At 44.4% G+C, this 26441-nt stretch overlaps 1 protein-coding gene across 3 annotated transcripts in view; it reads left to right on the plus strand.

The window, feature by feature from the left end:
• The first annotated feature begins 4036 nt into the window (after positions 1-4036).
• Positions 4037-26441, plus strand: part of LOC147449796 (transcription factor ABORTED MICROSPORES-like) — a 71870-nt gene continuing 49465 nt past the window's right edge. For 2 of the 3 annotated variants that reach the window (XM_086522151.1, XM_086522153.1), the window contains exon 1: positions 4071-4526. The gene's annotated coding sequence lies outside the window, so the exon portion shown is untranslated. The other variant, XM_086522152.1, reaches the window with a different exon arrangement.

Below are 26441 nucleotides of genomic sequence, written 5' to 3' on the forward strand. Positions count from 1 at the left end.
ATGATTGTGCCTTGTATGTTGGAGAGTATAGACTTCTCTAATCCACAGTCCAGCCATCAAAAAGCTGGCTTCTCTAGAAGCAATCGAAAGGTGGATTTCTTAGCTTCGCAATTCATGCCTTTTGTAACTTCTTGCCAGCAAAGCACCATTGTTTTGCAAACTGTACTGATATCTTCAGGCGTTGACAAGCATGATGTATACCGTTCTCTTTTTCTTTGATGACTCTCTTGTTTCATCATGGCCCAATACTCTCGCATCCTATGTGTGGCTTCCTCGAAAATCGTGGTTGAGTAATCAATGTGGCCATGAGGGGACATCCCATCATTTCTTGGATTGTCCTTAACATGATTCTGAGATGAGTGAGACCACCCCATTGGATTTGAAGCTTGTTGATGGTCACCAAAACCATTGTCTGCAATTATTCGCTGCTTGATAATGTGGCGATCATTTGGAGGATGTTGTTGGTGTCCAATTGTTGCTTCCACAGACATGGGATGCAATCCAAGCTGAAGGATCTGCCAATGTTGCAAGTGCAGCACAACCCCCTCTTCCAAGGTGCTCTCACCCACACAAAAATTTTGCTGTCGAATTTCCTCTCCCAACCTGCTGATGCTTCCATCCACAGGTAGCCATCCACCTTGAGTGTAGTGAGAAGGCTGTTGTTGTTGAATGTCATGCTGCCACATCTGAGCCGCACCAACGTGGGGTAGAGTAGACAAGAGCCTTGCCCGTTTGAAGGTTGGAGCATGTTGGTTGAAGTTTTTGAGTGCATTCGCATCAAGCCAGGACGTAGACGCCATTCAGGTAGATGGATGTGCAAGCCATGCTTGCTTGATTCAAGAGAAGGAGAGATGAGGGTAGATTGCTAAACAACATGCAAGTAGAGAGAGAGAGAGAGAGAGAGAGAGAGAGAGAGAGAGAGAGAGAGAGAGAGGGAGGCGCTCAGCTACAACAACACGCATGAAAGGTAGACGGACAAACATTTCAAGGAATCATTAAAGTGGTTGGAGCTGACGTTTCAAAAAAAAAAACATAAAGTGTAGTCTCATAAGAACATCTTCAAAAGTGTGCTAAAGCACCATCCATAAATGCCTCACAAAGAAGTGTCAAGGGCCCTACTTTTTGCACCACCTTTTCATGTTATCACCCATCTAAGAAGACGCCAATGGCTAGCAGATGTCCTAATCTAGCTAAGGCTTTCTCCAAATTGTGGTGGTGGTGACTTGGCCACAGTGTCCGCTAGACCACCATCCCTATCACGACTTGCCACATGTCATTGCCCAGGCGAGAGTCTGTCCAGTGTGAACCCAGCCCAACTGCAACTAATTGCTTGTCTTGTGCAAGTGACACTGTAGCCCTACTATAGGTTGCCCCCCACAAGACCACTCACCGTCCCGATGAGAGATAACACTGAAAAACTGTAGAGAATATTGAAACTAGAGAGGACACTGAAACTGCAGAGGAAAAGGGGTGGTTTGGGGTGAGAGGGGGCGGGTAGGGGCGAGTGAGGGTGTGAGGGGGTCAATGGGGGTGGGTAGGGGCGAGTGAGGGTGGGAGGGGGGGGGGGGGGGGGGGGGGGGGGTTAGGGGCGAGTGAGAGAGAGGGTAGGGGCGAGTGGGAGGGGGTGGGTAGGGGAGAGGTCAAGAGAGAGGTAGAGAGGGGCAGGAGAAAGGAGAGTTAGAGAGGGGGTTGGGTAGGAAACAACATCCAAGAGCAAGAGACTCTATGAGAACATAGCAGATAATATGACATGAGTTGTCATAATGGCAACACCGACAGTGACGACAAACTTCCTCCTACTGTGGTCCTTGGCAAGCTTACAACGTTTAAAGGCTTCTACTAAAGGTACAACTCAGCAATGAGCCTCTGTGACTCCCATTTGGTTTTTAAATGTTTGAAATTCATAAAGATCCCATATGAGCTGAAAAAAACTTGGAATTTCTTTGGGCTATTGATTTTGGCTCTAACATTGTGTTTGACAAGGATTTTCCAACCTAAATTGTCCGAAAAAACATGTTATGTTTTTTTACCATTTTCCATAAAATTGGCCATAGACCACCCTAGAATGCCTCTAAACGTGACGATTTACTCTATTCCCCTTGCATAATTTACAAATGTACTTTAAACCAAAGCTGTTCATATTCACCGCCTCAAGTGAACCAAAGACCTATGCAAAAAGATATGGATTAGCCTTAAACAATATGGAGTGCATAAATACATATAAGCTTAACCAATTGAAGCATGTATGGCATATCTTCTTCCGAAATCCCAAGCTAGCAACCTGCTTGATAAGATGGTCTTCAAATAGCAATGATAACTTATCCGGGAGATACCATGGTTGCATTAACAATCGAGAGAGTATCTGATAATAGCTTAAACACATTTATGTTGTGAGCAACACATGAAAAGGAACCATGTTCTTTAACCTTATTGACTTTATGATCGTAATCCAACCTCCTTGATGGAACAAATAGGAGCTACAGACAACAAAGTTTCCCCATGAGCCAAGTCTTAAACCAACAAATGAGTTAAGACAAAGTTAAAGATAATCGAAAATAAAAAGGAGCAAAGCTTTGCACTTGCTCTATCGCTTGAAGCTGAGCCACCAACAATGACAAGCCAAATGTTGTTGCCACTGCCAACCTTAGTTGCATTATCTATCTTCACAATGGTAAAAGCTATAGTAGGCACAAAGTCCATTGATATTGAAGGGTGGACAGCAACTAGATCGCTAATTTTATGCTCGAAAGAGGACCCAATTGCATTCAAAGGGTTCAACTTTAACTACAAGAGTCGTTGCATCAACATGCATGGCCCACATACAAGTACCCCACCCCATCAATGCTCCACTTTTTCTTCACCAAAGCACCCTTTATATGTAGAAAGTTAAATTCCTCAAAGAACTCAACAAGCTAAGAATATGTGCTTCAAACACCACGAAAGTAATGGTGTGTTCAGATTCTTTGTCGATAAGGTTTGCCTTCAAAATTCTACAGTAACTATTTTCATGAATCTTTTAAGTGTCGTACTCAAACAAAACCTTCCCCTCCAATGAAAAGCATAAATTGAAGTTCTAAAAAATTTCAAAGATTGGATGGGGTTAAGGGCTTCGGAGTAAGAGCAAGAAAAATCTTACTTTTTTTGGATAGGGCTTTCTTATAGTAAGGTTCAAGATGTTCCATTGAGTGGACCATCTTACAGAATCAATCGATCCATTGTGCTATGATTTAGGCCCATGTCACACACAAGCGAACGGATGCACTGTCTGCTGGCATGGGACAATGAATGTGAGAGATTTTGAGCTACGTAGTCACACAATCAGGTGGACAATCTCGAAAGCAGCTGAGCTAGCTGCCAAGTCGTGGTCACTGCTGTGTGGAAGTTGCACACCCCCCCCCCCCCCCCCCCCCCCCCCCCAAACCAAATCTCGTCCTCGTCTCGCCCACATCATAGTTCAAGCAGGTGTTGAATGCTGATTGGCTGTGCAAGTTGCAAAGGCTACCCATGTGTGACTTGCTTGGTAGACATCCTTCTTCATGATGTAGCAGCGCTCTGCCAACCGTACATGTGTGATAACAATCTTATACTTAAAGACTATCCCACCCCTCTCTGATCTCTCTCTCTCTCTCTCCCCTTCAGTGTTCGGGAAACATGTGTCTCAAGTTAATATGGTGCTGTTTTCAATTTCAAAAATGCCGATTAAGGGCAAGGGGAAAAGGAGAAATTTTGCCTCAAAATAGAGAAAAATAGAATTAAAAAAAAAACCTAATTTTCTAAAATTTCCTCTTGTCAAATTCAAGGAAAGAAATTATGTATGTTTAGACAAATGATTTTTCCATGACACTGCTCCACTCTTCCTTCACGCGTGTGGAGAAGAGCTCCACACACGAGTTTCATAGATTGCACAGGCAAACGGATCATGAGAAAAGTGATGCGAGTGAGGTGGGTACCTGTAGCCATCAACCTCCCTCCTTCCTACCCTCCCTTCCTCCCCATTTCTTTACAATTTTTACAAAGCACTTTTGGTGTGCAGTAGCTGCAGCCTGCGCCACCCTCTTAGAGAGTATGGGCAGTGGCCCTCAATTCATGTGTTTCTGCATGTGCGCATGAAAACACACACACACACACACGCACGCACGCACGCACACTCTCTGTCTCTCTCGCGCTGCAGATACGTCGCGAGGTCACGTTTTCCCCCGCCCGCGCTTCTTCTTCCTCTCTCTCTCTCTCTCTCTCTCTCTCTCTCTCTCTCTCGCGCGCGCACACACACACACACGCACACACGCACACACACTGCTTCTGTGCGCTTAGCACCCAAATGCACGCGCACCAATCGCTGTTTCTTGTTTATCAGTGTGTGTGTGGGCACGTCTGTCTATGCAAGCAGCTCAACTTTCTTTCTCGCCGTCTGCTATAGGACTTGCATGCATTCGCCTCTTTAGCGGACAGGACTTCGAAGCAAGGAGGATGAAATGGCGACAAAGGAGGACCTTCATGCATTTCTATGATGGGCTGAAACACTCCAGGTACAATCAATCTCTTCGATAGACTTTCTCATGTTAATATAGACGTGCTTCTTTCTTGCATTCCTTATGCCACAGGCTCTCTTGCTGTTTTGTTATGCCTGACTGGCCACAGAGAGAGAGAGAGAGAGAGAGAGAGAGAGAGAGAGAGAGGATTAATTTTGCTATCACCCGAGTGTGGTAGATTAGATATTATTCCAATTCCGATTTGAATAAGAGGTCTTGAGTTCAGTCGAAGGCAGCTAGCCCAGTTGGTTGAGCATTCCAACTCAGTGACCTGGGTCATGGGTTCGATTGTAGCTGGGTGACGTCCGAAGATGCCCTCTGGTATTTGCCCGGGCAGGAATGCTCGGACTGCTTCAAAGAAAGAAGAGGTCTTGAGTTCAAGGCTCATTGGACAGATCTTTGAGGTCTCTTGAGTTTGCTCCTTCGACGATACAAGTACTCATCATCTTTGTTCTCTCTCTCTCACACTCACACTCACACACACTTCCTAGAATCCCGTACTGGGACAATGAAGGAGAGGGTTGAGGCAATGAGCAACTAAAAGGAGTCAAAAAAGAACTCTACAGTCAGCTAAGAGATGTCTTGAATGGTGATGAGAAGTTTAACCAACGATTGTCAAAGAGACATCCAAACGAAGTGAAAAGGATCTTTTGGAGGTTAAGTAGATGGTAGTATCCATTGAAGGTAAAGATACTACACCGAAAATCCAAAACCTCTTCCCAAAGAAGAGAGAGGGAAATTTAACACGAAGGCATCTAGAAATGTGCAAAAGAAATGCCTCTGCAAAAGGAGAAGACCGAAGCACAATTGTGTGGCCTCCACATGGCGTCTACATTTTTCAAGCACGTCTACAGGAAGCACTCCAACAAAATGAGGACTTCCTTAAATGCATGTAAGACATTTGCGCCACCAAACACTTTTTTTTTGCATATGCCACAAACGATTGTATACCTCTTAACACCCAAGAATGTGATTGCAACTCACATATGCGTGTAGAGCTGGAATTTGTGAAAAGAAAACATTACGAAGGTGCAATTAGTCAAATCAATGAATCTTTTTCAAGCATTCAAAGGAGAAATTGGCAAAAGAGTCAGAAGCAAATCGCATATTTGATACCAAAAAGAGTCGTAATGATTACCCAAACCAAAACGACATCGAGCCATACGAATGAAATACATTGTCCATTGCCATCCACATATTTGATACCAAAAATAGTGCTATTCGTTTTTTTCAGTGCTAAGAAATATGCTTCCTAGATGCAAGATCATTTAATGTAGTTAGAAAAGCCATGCTCCAATGTAAAGCAAATGGAAAGAACTACCTGTCAAATCAGTTTTGCTATACCCAAATAAGTACCAAGTGACTTTTTTCCGGTAAAAAACAAGTCGAGTGGCTTACGAACAACCAAGGTAGACACAAAAAACGACAAAAACCACATCCCAAAACAACAGATGCAATCTATCACACATAAATACCAACATCTAAGTCCAAGGTTGTTTTGAGTAGCAAAGTCAATCAATAAGGTAGCACTGTGAGTCTAAAACATTATCATACATATTCACATTAGTGTGTATTCTCAAAGTATTCAACCCTCCAAAACGCTTAGTGATTACAATCGTTTCATGCAAAGCAAGTGTGAGGCTTTCTTATGACTGTTATTTTACCGTTTTTTTGGCATGCGAGCATCAATAGAGATGTCTGGCCAATGCAACAATGACAAAAAGAACTAAATGTAGGCAATTAAAATAGGAAAGTTTTTGATAATGTAGTTTGCGACGTACATTTGGAAGCATACACTCACTTGTTGAGAAGAAGTAATGTCATAAAATCTAATATCTAACCAACCTAAATGATTTTCTCATATTAAACTGATCATTTAATGTGGGAGAATAAACGGGAACAAGGGTTAGAATATAGATATGTGTTTATAGATCTATCTCAATACGGGGCCAATGATAAAGGGGTCCAAATGAGAGATGGTCTGTCAAAGAGCAAGGCTAACTAATGGAGCTTAAAAGACCTTAGGGTTAGCTTCATTAAAGACCTTCAATGGTTAGTGTTAAAAGTCCTTTGACGTTAGGTATGCTAGGGTTCTGCTTGAGGTGGGAACTCGGCCCAAGCTTGAGGTGCTTGTCGTGCCTGATGACTGAGATGCTTGAGATGCTTGAAGTGTTTGATGATTGAGATGATTAAGATACTTGAGGTGCTTGTCATGCTTGAGATGCTAGGGTTGTACTTGAGGTGGGAACCCAGCCCAAGGTTGAGGGGCTTACGAACTGTGCTTGTGGTGAGAACTGGGCCCAAGGTTGAGGGGCTTGAGGTGGCATAAAAGTCAAAGCATATCCCTACAAGGAGGGGGCGAGCCATGTAAGAAGAGGGGGGGGGTGGTTGCTTGACCACTCTCTCTTCCAAGGGGCACCCCTTGCCCAAGAGGCAAGTAGGACACATGTCAAGCCCCTAGCTAGGTTACCCTCAAGGAGTGTCCAAAGCCTATTGGTTGGCCTCCCTAGGGGTCCAATGATAATTAAGTAGATTTAATTAATTGTTTTTGCATTTATCAAGTCCTCTCTCTCAAAGAGGAAAGGGAGACACTTGTCCCAAGGCTAGCATGCTTGCTTGGTATGTATCCTGCATGTGATTGGTTAGGTTTGTAGAGGTCCAATGAGCTTTAAGCTTGTGCTAGAAGAGGGGGTCGACCAAAGCAAGTAGGGGGCATGCTTGAGGGGTATACTCTTCCACACGCACACTCATTGTGTGAAGTGCAAAGTGCATGAGCTCCATCTCCTTCTCCAAGCTAGTAGAGAAGTTGAGAGGCTACACCAATACTCTTGGCTATGGAATGCAAATCCAACCAAGAGCCATGTTTCAATGCTTAAGCTTGTCATCTTCTCCATCTTCATTACTATGCTATTATGTATGCTAGCAAGAAGAGTGACGATAAGTGAGAACTAATTCCTTCTCCTATGAAATATTTCTTCTTCCTCTTCCCTACTCTCATTTCCTGCTAGCTCTTTCCACCTTCGAAGGTGTTTGAGGTCTTGGGACTGAGACTTGAGATAGTTAAAGCTTTCCACAAAGTTTATGTTATGCTCGTGATGTATGAAGCTTTCCATCTTCATTGCATCATCGAGGTCACAAGGAGCACAAAGATTGTATTGTAACAAGTCTCTCTTGATGGGAGAAACTATAATACAAATGTCTATTAGAGGGGGGACTGACTCCACATAAATCCGGTCCTCAATTGTTGTCATGTTCTCTAAACTCTCTTCAAATAAATTTCAATTTCTTGACGGATACTTATACTCGTGTAAAGAGGTAGACATTGGCTAGGAGAGTCTCCTAAGCTAAGACCCCTCTATTAGCACAATGGGAGAGAAGGGAATAGAAAAGTACAACGGGGAATGGATGGTTTCACACCTGGAAAACAAAGTTAAGGAGATACTTTATGAAAAAATGTTTATGGTCTGTTATTAACACTGCCTTAGAACAACAAACCGACATTGATGGAGTGCACACTAGGGCATCTACACTCATAGGCAATTGCACAAAATTTTGTTAAAGACGAACAAGCGTTAGGAATTATCATCACCTCCTTGTATGACAATCATGTGTATTTCATAGACGAATGTAAGCATGCACATGGAGCTTGGCATGTCTTAGAAAGCAATTTTGGAGCCAGGGCTAAAAGAAGTAAGGTTAGTCTCAAAAGACAACTTTACAAGCTCACTATGGTTGAAGGGGAGGACATTGCTAGCCTAGTAAATAGGTTTAAGAGCATTGTCACACAACTCACTTCCATCCAATGCGAAGTACCAGAAGATGACAAAGTGGCTGTGCTTTTAAGTGTAGTTCCACCCTCTTATGACCACTTAGTCACCATTCTTGAAGAAAAAGAACCGGCTCCACCTTTCCAAGATGTCATCAACTCAATTCAAGCAGAAGAAAGAAAGTAAAAAGACTCATTAACATCATCAGGAGGGGCTTTTGTCACGTCATTCTAAAGGGGAAGATATTCACTATCGACATCATCAACTGGGAGAAAGTGTTGTGAATGTGGAAGAATGGGACACGTAGCAAAAGACTGCTACACAAACAAACCTTGCAACAAATGCGGTAAGAAGGGACACCCTCTTTCTCGATGCTACTCAAATGGAGTCAGTAGTAGTGGAGAAAGCAGCAGTAGTAGCAGCAACAAAAGAAGCTACAAAGGGAAGAGACCTATCAGCGGATCAACTCACATGGTAGAGGACAAAGATGAAGATGAAGGCGAGAATAACATTGTCTTCTATGACGACATACTTTGAAGATGCAGCCTCTTTACTTGTAGGGGAGGACTTTTATTTTCCCGTGTGGATTTTGTCATCTTGTGTGGATATCAACTTATCATCCTTAGTGGATATTGCATCTTCAGTATTTTGTCCTAGTCCAAATCCCAAGAGGAGGATTGAAGTCTGAGTGAAGGAGGGAAGAGGGGGAATTATCCCACATGTAATGGAGTCAAGTTGTAGAGCTACTTAAAGCTCATTTCATGAATAAATAAACACAACTCCATTTTGCATTACATCTCCCTTGTTTATGGTGAGCTTGTGATGGTTAGCAAATACTCAAGATCGTGTTTATGAGTCCAAGTTAATTGATCTTGGAACCTAATTTGCTTGAGTGACAATCTAGCCAACACACACTCACTTGTGTGCACAATGTTTATCTTTCATCCACCATAGCTAGCACGATCCCATTCTCATCAATCACAGGCTTTTCCTACTCTGAGCCTAGTGGGAGACCACGGTATGGGAGCATGCCTCATAATGGTTGTTATGATTATGAGTGTCGAGAGACAAGAGCCCGACTACAAAGAGAGGTGTATTTGAAAGAGATCACATCTGTGAAGTCACGTATACTCTTCCACTGCCTTATATGGCGAAAGAAGAGAGCTTGCTTACTTATCAGATACTCTTGAGTCAGGACTCTAGGGAGGCTTGTCGACTCTTTAGAGAGTATGCACCCTGTCTAGTCTCTAGTCATTACTTCTATAGAGACATGGACACAATATGCCCTCTCTATACACGGTAGCAGAGTAGTTACCATTGCCAGACTTGCCGGAGTCGTATCCTTTCACTTCTACTTTCTCCACAGTAGAGATGGTGATTGAGAGATTGCAAAGATTGCACATAGGGAGGGAACAAGATAAGGATGCTATAGTGGCAGAGCATTTCATACATGCTAGGGATCATATTGATGGTTTGTTGGCCTTCATGTTCAACAAGGCTATGTGTCAAGGGTTTCTAGAGACTTGGAATACATCTACGATTGTACCACTACTCAAGTTTGGAGATCCAACCCTGCCAACTAACTATCTCACTATCATGATTGGCCACTCATTGGCCAAGCTATATGCATCTATATTTTGAGCATGAGTTGAGCAGATGGGCAGAGACAGAGGGTGTACGAGCTTCAAGGCAGGCTGGATTCAGGAGGGGGTTCTCTACACTTGATCATATCTTCACGCTTAGAGCTATTATTGAGGAGGGTAGAGCACATGGGAGAAAGATTTATTGAAGCTTTGTGGATTTCCTCAAAGCCTTTGACGCAGTCTTGACAGCTAGGTTGATAAAGCGACTACATGACTTGGGAGTCCCAGAGGAGCCTGTATGGGGTATCATGGCACTGTATGAGATAGTTATAGGGAGAATACGGACAACAAAGGGTCTTTCAAACCTTGGTTCACTCTACTATTGGGGTGAAGCAGGGATGCCCACTTTCTCTGACTTTGTTTGGATTGTATATTGATGAGATTGCTGACTATATTGAAACTGCAAAGGATAGAGGAGCACAACACTTAGGTACATGGATACCTCTGTTGCTTTATGCCGATGATATTGTGCTTATTTTAGACTCTCGAGAGGGTATGCAAAGACATCTAGATGCGTTAAATGCTTATGCACATGACAGTGGGGTCTCCATCAACCTTGGCAAAACCAAGGTGATGGTATTCAATACTACGACGCCCGCAACGACTCAAGAGATTTACATATGGATAGGAGATAGTGGAGTATGTAAACTCCTATACATATCTTGGTGTTGTATGTAGTGGACCTACTGATTGACATGGGGATATGCAACATTAGGAGGACTAGAGAGGATATGTTAAAAGGTGTAGTGTCAGGAGCCACACAATAAGTTATGTCTATGTGACCAATTGGTCACTTCCAGCATGCTTTATGGAGTGCAAATATGGGGGCCTAGCCTAGATCATCATAGTAGATTAGGGCGCACATGATGGATGGAGATCCATGGACAGACCACTTGTATCCATGATCTCAAGGCTGATCTGGGTGAAAGCCTCAATGCCACATGAAATTCGGTGCTGAGATTAGCGCACCAACAATTGTGGTGGAGGCTCTTGCTAGATCAGTGCATTTCATTCATAGCACATGGGAGCTACCACGCGACAGAGGTGCACGACTAGCACTTGAGTCATCGCGACAACTCGCCAGTGAGGGTGATACTTCATGTTGGTTTGCACAAATATCATCTTGGTTTGAGCTACATGGATTTAGTATGGATAGGCTGCCCCCTTTTTAGTATTTGCTGGATGCACGTCCCTCACACACACACCCAAAGATTAGCAAGATTATCAGACATGTTCTCATTTAGTTTGATACTAGGATGATTTCGCTTTCTCTGTCACATGAATGGGGGACAAAGATGAATTTTTATCGAGACCATCTTCTCTGGATGATAGATAATGGGTTTATCTCACGTCCCAAGTATATAAACACCCCCCTATTGTAATAGACTTGGGCACCTTGAGTCGAGAATCTGGCACGACACATGAGATAATCACTTAAAAATACTTCACACTTTAATCACAGTTCAATTGAGTCGACACGGCCCAACGTAGTTTCGTGTCCAAAAAGATTGGCCCCAAAGACTGGGGCCTCTTTCGGTATTTATTTTTATATTAATGCTTGAGCAAAGTTACAACGCCCGTGAGTCCTCTCTGCTCGTAAGCTTGTCAGTAAAATTGAGCTAGAGAGTGGCCCTTGGGTTTTATTTAAAGGCCCTTGGCCATGGAAAAGTAGTTACATGAAAAGCTTCAAACTCAAAAGGTTCAGGTCCCAAAAGATGGTAGTGTGAAATGCGGAATTCCGTGCGTTGTACCATGTTAGCAGTGTCGGCGCAATTTACGGAAGTCCATACGCTATGCGACATCAACATGCCAACGCAAATTGCGTCATTCATACAACTGACCGCCAACCTTTTTAATCTCCCTAGTGTCCCTGTCCGTAGGTGCCCATAAGTTGTAACAACTTATAACTTTGGGTCTGATCAATTTGGCATGCCACATCATCATTTTGTGACATACCCCTCTCTTGAAAGAATTGTAACCACTCTCAATTACGCTTGCAAAACAGACGGAGGCCATAAACCAGTTCAGTTGACATTGACTCTTAAGTACCAACGCACTATACGACACAAATCTAGCACTTGCACAAAGACGACTCAATCAGTGCGTGCACATTCAGATCATATCCAAATCAAATCACATAAAATTCCATCCAGATTTAGGACCATGATTCCTGGCGATGTATTTAGCACTCGCACCTAGATCCACACCGGACCTCACTGATGTCGGATTAACTAATCTTATTGTGATCATGTCTATAGAATCTCAAGAACGAAATGCTGCAGTCATTTTTCCTTTCAATCCTGCACTGAAATAAAATCACATGAGAGAGTACACATCAATCAGATTCAAGTTCGGGAATTCAATTTCTTTATTCATAAAGTCATACAACAGAATACCGTCAGCAAATCAGTATCCTTGAAATCCAAAAGAAGATTAGTGACTTTATTCCATCTAGGCAATCTGTGACAAAGGAGCGAAGCGACTCTCCATTCGTGCAGTCCTGTCTCCAACGCAGCTAAACCGAAGGACTCAAGGTAAAGTTCCAATATCTGAGGAGAATCTGCTAGGTCCTTCTCCTCCATCCACTTCGCATTCAATGCGGATAGTTTTTGAATTTCACTAAGAACCGCCGAATCACTTTAGCTTTCATTTTTCTTTCTTTGTGAGCCAGTGTCTGTTCTTGAACGAGTATCTCCTCGCTCCCTTCCAATTCAGGTTGCTCATCAGGCTCCCTATCCAGTGGCACCTCACCCTTAAAAGGTTTCAAAAGACTCACATGAAAAGCATTGTGAATCTTCCAAGTATCTAGAACCCGGAGTCTGAAGGATACATCATTTATCTTTTCTTGAATTTGGAAAGGGTCATAATACCTCATGCTAAGCTTTGGAAAAAGCTGCTCATTTTCCTTTCGTTTCCTTAGGCGTGCCTTCTCAAAGCGTAAGAGCACCCAGGCATCTTCCTTCAACTTCAAGTCGCGTCTATGTTTATCAGTTGCCTTCTTATGCCGTGCTTGAGACTTCTGTAGAGTCTCGCAAATCTTGGCAAAAGCAGTGTCCAAATCCCTCGTGTACTGATCCGCTTTAAAAATCTTGTCTTTGGTGCTTAGAAAGCGAGAAACATTCTTAGCACCTTCAATTACCTCAAATGGCGCCTTCCCCGTCGAAGAGTGAACCGTGTTGTTCTAGGAAAATTCCACCAAATGCAAGTACTTTTTCCATTGAGTCTTCTGATCCAAAATGTAAGACTTCAATAAATCCAGAACCATTGAATTGGCTATCTCAGATTGGCCATCTATCTGTGGGTGGAATGAGGATAAGAATTGCAAACGCGTGCCAATGTTCTCCCAGATTTCCCTCCAAAACAAACTCGTGAATTGGGGATCTCTGTCCGAGACTATTGACTCAGGCATGCCATGTAATTGAAAAATCTGTGAAATGAACAGTCTCGCCAAATGATCAAGCTTGATCGTCTTCTTTACTGGAATAAAGTGAGCTTGCTTGCTAAATCTGTCAATGATTGTCCAAATGCCACCGTGCCCACTTTGAGGCTTGGGAAGATAAAAAATGAAATCCATAGCAATGCTTTCCCAGGGGCGGGAGGGAATGGGTAAAGGCTGTAGAAGTCCTGGTGCCTTATGCCTGTCAAACTTGATCTTTTGGCATACTAAACACCTGCAAACAAAGTAGTCCACATCGTTTTTGAGCTCGGCCAATAGAAGTAATGATCAACACTCTTCAAGGTGGTATCTATGCCGCGGTGGCCTAAAAAGGGTGGATAGTGGCACTCTATCAAAACCTTTTCCCTCAATGGTTGTGTAACACAACATCGTTTTCCACATCAAGTAGCCATCCCATATAGAATAGCATGAAATTGTCTCCCCACTCTCTATCCGGCTAATGATGTCAGCAAGTCCGGATCTGTTGCATATTGATCTGCCATGTCCTCAAAACTTCGATGGTGGGTCACGAAAATAGCTAGAACCAAGGGCGTTTGAGACAATGCATCTGCCTAAGTTCTTCTGTACATGTACATGGACTATCTGGAAATGGAATTGTGACAAGATGTTAGCCTCTCATCTACTTCTCTGAAAGCTACTTTTGTGACAAGAAGTAGCATAAACTCTGATGATCCGTAAAAACTGTGAAATCAGCTCTGAGTAAATAGTGTCGCTACTGTGTAAGAGCATGGATATCTGCAAATAGCTCTTTTTCATAAATCTGTGCTTACCATCTCTGGACGTGAAAACATCGTGCTCTTGTAAGCAATGACATGGCCTTCTTGCATCAAAACTGCTCCTAGACACGACCACAAGAGTCACAATAAACTTCGAATGGCTTTTGCAAGTTTGGGAAAGCCAACATTGGTCCGGTAGTCAATTTCTCTTTGAGAGCTTGAAAAGCGGTAATTTCTGTCAATTTCCACGTGAAAGGGGACTCCTTTCTGAGTCAATAAATGCAAAGGAGAAGCTATCTTTGCAAATTTTCGAATGAAACACCGATAATAAGAGCACAAGCCCAAAAAGCTTCAAACTTCATGAACATTCTTTAGGTTAGGCCAATCGCGAATAGTCTCAATTTTTGTTAGGTCCATTTGTACTCCTTCTCCGGAGACGATGTGCCCCAATAAATTTATCTCGGGTATGAAAAATTTACTCTTTTTCGCCTTGATAACCAATCTATGCTTCCACAATGCTTGAAAGACCTGTAGCAGATGATGTCTGTGTTCTGTTTCATTCTTGGAGAAAACTATAATGTCATCAAAGAAAGTGCCCACAAAAGATCGATACTCTCTGAAAATCCTATCCATCATTCGGTTGAAAGTTGCTAGAGCATTCGTAAGTCCAAAAGGCATAACTAAATATTCGTACAAACCAAAGGTTATCCGGAAAGCTGTCTTATAGACATCCCTCAGAGCAATTCGGATCTGATGATATCCACTCTTCGGATCAATTCTGCTAAAACAAGAGGATCCCTGTAGTCTGTCAAGAATATCATCGATCCTTGGAATAAGGAATCTGTTCTTGATGGTGATTTTATTGAGATCTCTATAGTCAATGCACATCCTCCAAGATCCGTCTCTTTAATATTAGCAATATTGGAGAGCAGAAAGGTGAAGTGCTATGTTGGATGAGACCGTTCTTTTACTTGGTTCAATATTTCCTCATTTTGCGCTCGACTAAGTCGATAAGGTGGCCGGTTCAGCGATGTACTTCCGGGAATCAAATCAATCATATGGTCCTACGGACGAGATGGAGGTAACTAGCCTGGTAGGCCTTCAGAGAAACAATCAGCCTATGCGTGCAGAAATTCTTGTCGTTCTTTTTCTAATACAGACATATTTGATTGTTGCTTATCATTCAGTTCTTTCAAGAAGATCGAGTAAACAAAGACTTGATTTTAATTTGGAAATGGCCAAAGCCGATACAAGTGGGACGGACTTGCCCTTCAATTTTACATCAAGTACAATTTCTCTGTCCTTCTCATTCTTCAAAGTCGCTTTCCTGGCCCTATAATCGATCACCGCACTGTTCTTGTGGAACCAAGGGATTCCTAGGAGAATGTCACACCCTTCCAAAGGCATAATGTAAAATTCCTCGTGTCCTAAATACCCCCGACAATGTAAACGAAGTTTGGCAATGACAGGTGTAATGGAAACATCTCGTGCGAATGCCGCTAGAACAGCTTCTGGCTGTGGTCCCATTCTGTCGGGCGTAATTCCAAGTCAAGGCGCCAATTTAGGTGAAATGAAGGTAGCCTTGGCTCCTCCATCAAAGAAGATGAGGGCTTCTTGATATCATACTTTGCCCCACGCGCGACAAAGTTCTGTTCTTTCAGCCATATGATATGGGTCAGTCCCCACACAATCTAGTACCAGTCTTGCTTTCATCTTTCCTTTTCTGCCATGTTCTTCGGCTGCTCTGGAACTCTCTGGCCTATCTTCTGATGATGCTCGATGTGCCTTTTTTGGGGCACCGTGCGGCAATATGCCTTGGTTTGCCATAGTCAAAACATTTGCTTTCTTTGAGATACTCGGATTATTGGTCCTCCGTCAAACGGGGACGAGTATCTTTCTTCTTTTGAAACTTCCTCTTCCTTCTGTTATCATTGGTCGAATTTTGTTCGGTCCTTGGCATCAACCGTTGATCTGTGGGGTAAGTCAGGTTACCCGAATCATAGCAAACCCTTTCTTAGCATGTCCCATCAATTGTTGGATGGACTCGGATTTCTGTAGTAAACAGTAATCTCGAATCTCCTTAGGGAGCCCATATCAAAACCGCTCAATTTGCTGCGTTAAACTGATCTTTTTGAAGGAAGAGGCAGGTAGAAAAGCATCCCAAAACCTTTCGCAAAATGAATCTAAAGTGTCTCCCTTAGTTATCCGGAGATGATTCCAGGCTGTAATTACATCACGCTCGTACTCTTGAGTGAGCTAAGAGGAAATAAAAAGTCGCTTGAATTTAAGGCATTGGTCGGTGCTTCTTTTTGTAAGAGAAGAGTGGACCACCATGTCCGAGCATTTCCTTTTAGATAAGATGCCGCCCTTCTAATCTTTGAATGCTATGAGTAGCACCCTCCAAATAAAGCTATGTAAAACTGCTGGATGAAGGCAAGGGCTCTCTGGACATCTCGAAACCGTGAAAAGGTATGAAATTTGATCGCTTGTCTACCTTCCTTGAATTCTTTGGTCTTCTTATTCTTGTCTTCGAGAAAGTCATATTGATTTGCTTTGTAAAAATGATTCTTCTTCGAATAAAACATTTGGTCCTCGGAGTCCGAACTCTCAGAAGAGGTTGAATCCTCGTCAAAATTGTCTGAAAAGTGGTTGGGATCTGCTTTTCTTGGCCTTCTTCTCATTCTTTCCAAGTTTTTGGTTCTTCGTTTCTCTCCCTTTTTGTCCTCATCACTCGAATCAAAAGTGGAAGAGCTATCCGAACTGTCAAAAGAAGATGAGGACGAGCTGGACAATCCTTCGAAGCGTACATGCTTCTTCTGTTTTCTTGCATTCGGAAAAGAAGATTGATGGCCCACATAGCCAGGGTAATATGTTCCCTTGTTGCGTTTCTTTAGTTGCTTCTTCGTCCCCAAAAGTTGGTTGACTCGTCTTTTGACAACGTCATCAAGTTCATCTTTAGTAAACATCCGTGGGATAGGAGGTTTCTTGAGGGTTGACTTTAATGGGGAATTGATGGCTTTTTGCCAATGGGAATGCACTTCATCAATTGGGTGCCAGGTCAAAAATTTGGCATACTGGGGATCTTTTGAAAACTGGAGCATCTGCTTTGCACAATCATCAACCTGTTGTTGACGCTGCATCTCCATTAATCGATACTCCGTAGGCCGAGTATAGCGAGAATAATGTGTCGTACTCTCTGCTGTGGGTGATCCTCAATGCAATGTGCATGGAATCTGACTCCAACAGAGTGAAAACACTCTAGACTATGAACAATAGAACAAACAAGCGACTCAACAACAGACTCAACAGTAGAACCTGAACAGCGTGGGACTCGACTAACTTAGATGAACCAGTATAGACTCTCGCATGGCAGCACACTTTGCTCCAAGCCCAGAACTCACGGGTACAATGAGGGTGTCGAGGCTCAAGATGTGCAGGCAGGGTGTAGTGTGTGATGCAGACTCGTCTCAACGCTAGAATCAAGACTCATAAACCATCTAGAACAATATATCATGACTCAAGCAATTGTGAGCATATATACAACCCCAAAAGGGCAACCAACAAATAACATCAAATATTTCTGATTGTCCAATTGCACCTATCCCCAAATTGTGGCAGAGAAGAACTGGCCACGATGTCCTCTAAACCACCACTCTTGCCACGTTTCAAGTCCACCAAGTGTGAACCCATGACCAACTATAACTGTCTTGTCTTTCCGTGTAGAGTGACTGTAGCCCAGCTACAAATTGCCCGCCACAAGACCACTCACCGTCTCGGAGAGTGGTGGACTGAAAGATCTGCAAAAAGCTCTATTGTACACTGGAGGGTGAAGACGCCCAGGAGTTGCTAGCTATTGATGGTTTGATGATGGAGGCTGAGGCGGGTAGAAAGGTGGGTAAGGAGATGTAGGCCAGGTGTATGGCGGAGGGTATTGGACATATGTATGAGGAGAGTACATTGGATAGGGAGAACCCACCCCATGAGCAACAGACTAGGTAGGGTGAGAACTTAGAAGGTGGAGCAACTGGTGGAAAGCTGGGAAAGCCGTTGTAAAAGGGAGCAGGATGGGACGAGGGGGCTAGGAGAGAGAGGCCACGGAGGGTCTCGAAACTGTGAGGAAGCTTACCTTGGGTGCTGAGACCCCATAGTAGGTGGTGGTTGTTCGGCTCCTTGAGAATCTCCTGAATGAGCTTTCGAAGCGTCCGCGTGTAGTGCTATAGCAGGAACATGAGTAGAACTTGGAGTTGTAGTTGTCAGGGATGTAGCTGTTTGTGAAACGACTATAGATTGATATCGGGCACAGGAGGGACACAGTGAACTGACCACACTAGAAAGTTCTTGAATTGCGGCCATATCATTTGCTTCTCTTAGTTGTATCTATAAAGTGCGGACTATGTGTTTGAGATCCTGTACCTGTTGAGTGAGAATTCTAATGCGATCTTGAGCTTGAGCAATTAACACATCCCTATCCATCGATCTTTGAAGGTGGTTGCACACTTCTCCTACATATTGTCGTATATGGCGCGATGCAGCCCGTTAGTACCTTGCAAAGACATGGCTACATCTAAAATAGTGTGAACTACTCACAGTGCTCCACTGGTACAATGATCCGTGCTTCTTGCATTTTTTCTAGTTCTTTCTTGACAGCTTCTACATACTTAGGTTGGAGCTTGTAAGCTCGGCCTCTGACTGGTTTAGCCTCTTCAACCGGAGGAATAGTATGGACACCCAATTCTGGTGGGATTCCTTTCAAATCTTTGTAAGACCAGGCAAAAACACCTTTAAAGAAATACGCAAAAGAGACTACCTAATCAAGTAGCACGGGATGATTTCATAACCAAGCAGCTAAGATGATGTGTTGAGGGTCGTTAGGGTCGCCCAAGTTGACTTCTCTGACCGGGTCGGTAGGTGTAGCTCGTGAGGGTGCATCAGAAGGGGAAGATTGAGCCGCCTCTTGGAGCTTTGAGATATCATGGGCTAATTTCTGATCAATGCAAAAATCAAAACTCTTCTTGTAATCATCCTGGTGGAAGCTCCTCGAAGGATAAATCCTCAGACACAACATAGTGCTTTTGCGTAGGCGGGGAGTCGAACACAGAGGAGGCTAAGGGGAGAGGTCAGACATTGGCAAACTCTTGCAAAGGAGATTTCTTCCTCCTTCCATGATGTGTTATAGGTTCACCAAGGCCGATGGCTTCCATCAAGGGGGCAACATACGCATGATCTTCAATAGCTGTCACACTGGCTTCTGGATGATGTGTCTCACTTTTCTCAAGTGGAGGAGCTGGGAAAGAGGGTGGATCAGCAGGCAAGGGTTGAATAGAGACCACATAGCATGGCATCGATGTGGTAGCCTCAAGCCATTGCGGTAGATCTTCGTCAGACCCGCCAGGTGGGGTAGAATGTTCCAGGTCGAGGTTGGACTGCACTGACAAAGAACTATGATGAACCACTAGATCTATACCTCCTTCGAGTTGAATTGGTTTCATTGGGGAGCGAGGAGTATGTATCCACATGGCGTCGTTTCTCCAATCGTGAAGTGCTTTAGTGTTCCGCAGCCATGATCTACCGATTAGCAAAGGAAATCCTCCCTCAACTTGGGGAAGACGAACCACAACAAAATCCAATTTAAATGTGAAGTCTTCTACCTGCATAGGCACCTTGTCCACTATGCCCGCTGGGTAGATTGTCCTCTGGTCGGCCCATGTAACTGTGAAGGGAGCAGGGCGGGTAGGCTGCAGACCTAAAGCCAACATAGTGAACTCTAGCATCAAGATCCACCATCGACTATGACACTGGAGAATTGGCGCCCAAGAAAAGATACAGTGAGATGAGGACTCCTGTAATCGGTGAGGGAAGCGGCGGGATGGGAAATCATGTAGGACTCTGAGGGCTGTACAGGAAGGTGCCCGCCACTAGATCTTGCATCCAGGTACAGTGATTGAATGACTGTAAGGGTGTCCCTTCTTAGATTTGCATTGAGATTTAGCATGTCGTATAAGGAAACTTGTTGAAAGGTGTTCTTCAGGATAGTTTTTGCTGTAGGCTTCTCGCTTTTGGGCAAGGCGTGTTCGGGGACTTTGATCTGCTGTAAGTCAGCTATTGCTTCCAAGAAGACCCCATCAATATCAGATAGCACAGAGGTCGGTCGGCTGCTGCCACCAAGGGGTGGCTTGTCAGATGTTGCAAACAGACTAGGTTGTTGAGGACTTTGATCTGCTGTAAGTCAGCTATTGCTTCCAAGAAGACCCCATCAATATCAGATAGCACAGAGGTCGGTCGGCTGCTGCCACCAAGGGGTGGCTTGTCAGATGTTGCAAACAGACTAGGTTGTGCTAATTTTTTCGATTTAATGCTTCTTTTAGTGCTAGGCTTCATTATGGCTGAGTCTGCCCTTGATCTCCGGAGTCATGACAGAAACTCAGTACGCTGAACTTTGTGTCGATGTATGCTCATGTGCGTGTGTGTATTGTTGGGGAGCATATGTTAGTACGTAGTTCTACACCCACTATTGGGCATTGACGACGTTAGTGGGGATGTCGTGGTATTTAGTCAATACTATGCATGATGGAGCTGATGGTTATATTGTCTTGTGGGTGACTACCATGGGTCTATACCTTGCACTTTCCTTCAAGGGTGAATCTGGGCTTATCCTGGATTCATCTAGGTATATATAGGTTGTTGAGGAGGAAATGGAAGAGCTGGACCTTTAGGAAGATTGAGGCTAGGGCTCCTTGTTGTGACCTAGTGAGGACACCAATGGGCTCCTCCACTTGCTGCACCCTATCCTTAGGGGTAACCACATGTGTAGCAGTAGGTGATGACGGTTCAGGAATGGTGCTTACCTCAATCAAGTTCTTTGGAAATGTGAACTCTTGTCGGTTCTGACTGAGGTTGGAAGAGGTGGATGCCCGTTGCTTGGGACAATCTTTACTGTAGTGATCCTTAGCCTCAGGGAAATGACGGCAAGGCGGAGACCCTTCGGACAGGGGATGCTTGCTTTGGTAATGCCCATATTCCCCGCACTTGTAGCACAAAATGGGGCTTGGACGGATGAGGCAAGGGACGCATTTGTCTCTGCTCTTGCTGCATGGGGATGGAAGTTGAGGTGTAGAAGCTCTGAGGACCCGAGGGGGCACTAGCATGATAAAAACTTTGAGATGGAAAGGCCCTTTGCATACCTTGCATAGGAGGGGTTGTCGACAGAGGGGGCATAGGGTTTGGATGGCCATAGGGAGAAACCATATTGGATGTACGAGCCAAGCCGTGTTGAAGTGTAGGGGCGAGGCTCTGTTGTAACTGTCGCAATTCCTTCAGATAGTAGCACGCCCTGTCATCATGGCCAGACTTCTCACAGAAGTGACAGTAAGCTCGAAGTGGGCATTCCTACGGAGGATGCCTCGGAGAACAGTAGGAGCTACACCAGACCATAGCCTTAGATTCTTGATGAGCCTTGAGCTCCTCCAGCTCCTGCTTGATCTGGTCCAAAGCTGCTTGATGTGGAGGCTTCTCTTGTTGAAGAGATAATGATCTCTCCTCTTGAAGAGCTCCTTGTAACTTCAAGGCTTGCGTAAAGAAGTCAAAGGGTCAAAGGGACTTTCCAAAAATACTGAGGTGGTCTCTACCTGAGGGGGCCGGTGAAGAGCTTCCTAGCCCCTTCTATCCTAGTAGTAGCTGTGACAAACTCCTCCAGAGTGGCTTCAGGTCGGAGACTCTCTCAAAGCTTTTGCTGAGAAGTCTTTAAAAGAGCCTTCTCCACCCATTTCTTGACCATGAATTCTCTTGGTTGTTGAGGAAGTTTTGCGACCAGAGACTTTGTCCTTGTCATGAGTTGTGCAAAAGTCATGTGGCTGTAGCACGAGGTTGGCCAATTCATCCAAAACCTTTTCTTGGAAGTCCCCTGGTCTGAAAGCTTCACAGAAGTGCTTTCGTAATGTGGTCCAAGTCATAAAATGGTTCTCAGCAAACTGATTGTACCATTTATCGGCTAAGTCATCCACTGTTGACGGGAAGAGCACTAGGTAGGCATCTTCTCTGTTGAGCCCACGACCCCTGCAAAGGGAGAATAAATCTCCTAGCTTGGTCGTCTGCATCCTCTATGGAGAGTCCTCTGAAAGTTGGAAACTTCATATTCACCTAAGCCAGGACACTTGTGAGCTCCTCCATGGCTGCCTGTTCAGGAGCTTGTTACTCAACAGCTTGTTTGTAACACAGGGGGCCACAACTGTATTGGGGAAGGTGACCCTGGATGTGAAGAACTGTTTGAGGGAGTGGAGGTAGCCGCGGGTAAGGGGGCTGGTGGACTTCTACTCGGCACAAAGGGTTGGCACTTTCGATGGTAGCACTTCAGAGGACTCAGTAATGGATTTTGTCGATCTTTGGACTGCCTCGTATGTGTCATGCAGTAATCAGAAACCCACCCAAGCTTTGGGTACTAAGACTTTTACTTAGCTGGTCCAGACTCCACTAGACCAGTGTGAGTGACCTGGATGAGAGACTAGCCAAGGATGAGTGACTAGACCGGGACAAGAGACTAGACCAGCAGATGAGAGACTAGACAAGGACGAGTGACTAGACCAGCTTGTCTAGGACTAAGCTGGATAGACCCGGTCTAGTCACAGGCAAGAGCTTAAACGAGCTAGCTTCTCGACTTGTCGGCACAACACGGAGTAAAACTTGAGTTGAGGTCACACTAGGCGTGCCAAAAATGAGAGCATTTGTAGCGGGAATAATGTGTCGTGCTCTCTACTGTGGGTGCTTCTCAGTGCAATATGCGTGAAATCTCATTCCAACCTAATGAAAACACTGTAGACAATGAATAATATAACAAACAAGCGACTCAACAACAAACTCAACAGTAGGACTTGAACAACATGGGACTTGACTAATTGAGATGAACTAGTACATACTCTAGCATGGTAGCACACTCTACTCCAAGCCCAGAATTCATGGATACAATGAGGGTGTCGAGGCTCAAGGATGTGCAAGGAGGGTGCAGTACGTGATGCAGACTCGACTCGACGCTAGACTCAAGACTCATAAACCATCTAGAACAATATATCACGAGTCAAGAAAATGTGAGCATATATACAACCCCAAAAGGGCAACCAACATATAACATCAAATATCTCTGATTGTCCAGTTGCACCTATCTCCAAACTATGGCGAAGAAGAACTGGCCACGGTGTCCTCTAAACCACCACTCCTGCCATGTGCCAAGTCTACCAACAAGTGTGAACCCACGATCAGCTGTAAATGTCTTGTCTTGCCGTGTAGAGTGACACTGTAGCCCAGCTACATCGAGGTGGCCTGTATTCTTTGTCTACTGTTCCATTTAGATTTTCTATGTTGCCTCCGTTCCAGAATTGTCAGGAGGGTTTGTCTGATTCTTGCGAGAATTATCATCTAAATCCATGTGTGCGCAAGAAAAGGGATCAGATTTTCTAGTAGAAGAGAAATCCGTTGAGCTTTGATACCACTGCAAGGCCTCAAGGACTCATAAAATGCACCCCCCTCCCGCTTTCTCTTCACAAGCTAATCCTCAAGGCTCAAGCTCTCTCCCTCTCACTCTCAAGATCTCTCCCTCTCAAGACTCACTCTCTCAAGGCTCAAGGCTTCAAGCCTTCAAGCTCTCTTCCTCTCCCTCCCACTCTCTCAAATCTCTCCCTCTCCATCTCACTCTCTCTCTCTCTCTCTCTCTCTCTCTCTCTCTCTCTCTCTCATCATCTAGTCATAGCAAGGTTGAATGGTCTTCAAAACGAGTTTTTTGTGAGTATTAGAGTGAAAGCACTCTAATACTCCTTGTATTTAAACACAAGGAGCTAAAAATTGCACTATTTGGGTGTTTTTTATACCTCCCGTTCCGCGATGTTCCCGTTCCGGACCCCTAGCCGTTCCCCCGTTCCGTGGGGATCTCGTTGCCGTTCCCGTTCCGCGTTCCCGGTAACTATGGTCACACCATATCTCTGCCATCGCCACTTCATGTTAAGGGTTGCCATCTCCACAACGGTCTTCTCTCTGTCGAGTAGAGTAGTGCAAAGGGCCTTGGAAGAGGGTGTGTCACAAACGGGAGCGCATAACAATATAAAATACATTCGGATAAATAGGATTTATCACTTATTACTGAAGCCAGAGGATATAGAGAGAAATAAATAGAGAGAGAGATAGAGAGTGAGAAGATCGACACAGTACTGGGGACCAGAAGATGGGCTGGTCCCCCCCCCCCCCGTAATAGTATCTTTATTATTGAGGAGAAGTCTATACAAGCACTTGAACCGAACGTATTACCACGTTCGTTCTAGAATAAGACTTGATGGTTCTCGGAAGCCTCAGCTTCCGATTCCTAGGGCAAAACCCTATTCCAAGGAACTTCCGTTCCTTATTCCAATTCCTCGAGAATCAAGGTTCTCGCCTCTGGATCTCACCTTCCAGACTCAGGGCATGGCATCCCTGCAACTCTTTTCCAACTCTCTTTTCAGAGTCCTCTTCTCGCAGAACAATTCTGCTTTCTCGGACACGAAGTCCTTACTTGGGAATCCCAACTTCTGGATCACAACTTGAGAGACTACTTCTCTCCGATCGGTGAATCTACTTCCCAAACTCGGGTACGAAACCCTTGGGCTGATCTGGCTCTAGTTCCTCATAGCGCTTTTCTCCTGCAGAGGCTCATACCTTCCTCTGCTCCTACTCCCTCACTAAGAGGAAGTACACCTGCAAACAAATACTCAGAGTTCATAACATGAAAATCGTTACCTTCAAAGTCTCGACGCTCGAAACGCAACTCCGTTCTCGAAAAAGCAATTCCCCGGAAGAGATCTCTCCATAGAAAATCCTCTCTTCCAATCCTACACACAAAAGAGGTGTGTTCTCGGGTTCCTTCTCGTAAATCAGCCCCGTCTACGACGTTTATGGGCTGAAAGCAGAGAAAAAACAGCAGCTTGTCGCGATGGAAACACGCTCCGTAGGCACTTCTTCGCGAGGGAACTCGCGCACTGGGTCTTGGCGACATCTGGTACACTTGGGGCAGCCATGGGCATCATTGGCAACGTCTTCTTTACGGCTGGAATCTGCAGCATCATCTCCTCCTTGCAAAGATTGGTCCCCCTCCTTGAGTAAGGGCATGTGATGCTTTTATAGCTCCTAGCCACGGGCACGAATAGCTGCTCGCGTAGAGATCGCGGCCGTTTTTTTTTTTTTTCTTTTTCTGCCAGAAAAAGAGAGAGAGAAAACGCTGGCTGATTTGTTTCCTTATTTATTAGATGGCTGCCCACTTATTAAGTGGGCGGCCGGCGTTTTTTAAAAATAGTCTGAACCTGCCCAAAAACTTAATAAAACCTTATAAGTTAAAAACAATGCTTTCATAGCACTTCCCAGGCGTCCCTGGATGCAATCACACGCATAGTTGCAATGCAGACATAGACTTCCTCGCAGGAAAGCATCTGCTTTCCCGAAAAGCAATCCCGCTTTCTCAGAAAGCATCTGTTTTTCCTCAAAGTTTCCTCTGAACCCATCTTCATTCAAGTGCTTGCTTTTTCCTTGTGCACAATTCTAACACAGTTCGGAATTTCCTCCCGACTATGGATATTCCCTTTCCGATGCACCCGTCACCCACCTTGTGATGCATCAAGAATACCCATCACCTAGTCCTTTCCTACCGAACTTACAGTACAATCTCCTTCACGGTGCTCTATGTCACCCATCCTATGACGCATCAGAGATGTCCGTTCCCGGATGGTCGGATACTTCTTCTCGATGCTCCCTGTCACCCATCCGATGTGACGCATTAGAAGTACCCGTTCCTGGTGGCCTTACAGATATTCCCTTTCACAGTGCTCTCGTCATTACTCTGAATGACGCACTAGGAATATTCTGTACTCGGATGTCTCCAGTGAGAAAAACCCTCTCACTTAAAATTCCAATAATTCATTTAGAATTATTTTTCCTTGGTGTTCCAAGCGAGAAAACCCTCTCACTTATAAATCCAATAATTCATTTAGAATTATTTTTCTGTCAGATAAAGTCAATTTGGCAACAGGGTGGCACATAGCGTGCCCCATACTTTCCAATCCTCGTGCACATACTCCCACCTACACAGTGCACACAAGAGGTATTAGGATTTATTATTTAGATGAGAATGAGAATTCAGATGATTGACTGTGAGAAAATGATAGATCATAGTAAGTCTTACTGAGCCTTTATGAAGGGGATGTGATCATGATAGAAAAAGCGGGCAACACTTGCATCCACATCCTCCTTCCTTTTTGATCCCAAGTGGTATGTAGGGTGCGTTGGTGAGATTTGGGAGTGGAGACGGCAGTAGTATTAGGCAT

Source organism: Adiantum capillus-veneris, chromosome 10 (assembly GCF_014529385.1).
Source record: "Adiantum capillus-veneris isolate H3 chromosome 10, ASM1452938v2, whole genome shotgun sequence".
Classification (NCBI taxonomy): Eukaryota; Viridiplantae; Streptophyta; class Polypodiopsida; order Polypodiales; family Pteridaceae; genus Adiantum; species Adiantum capillus-veneris.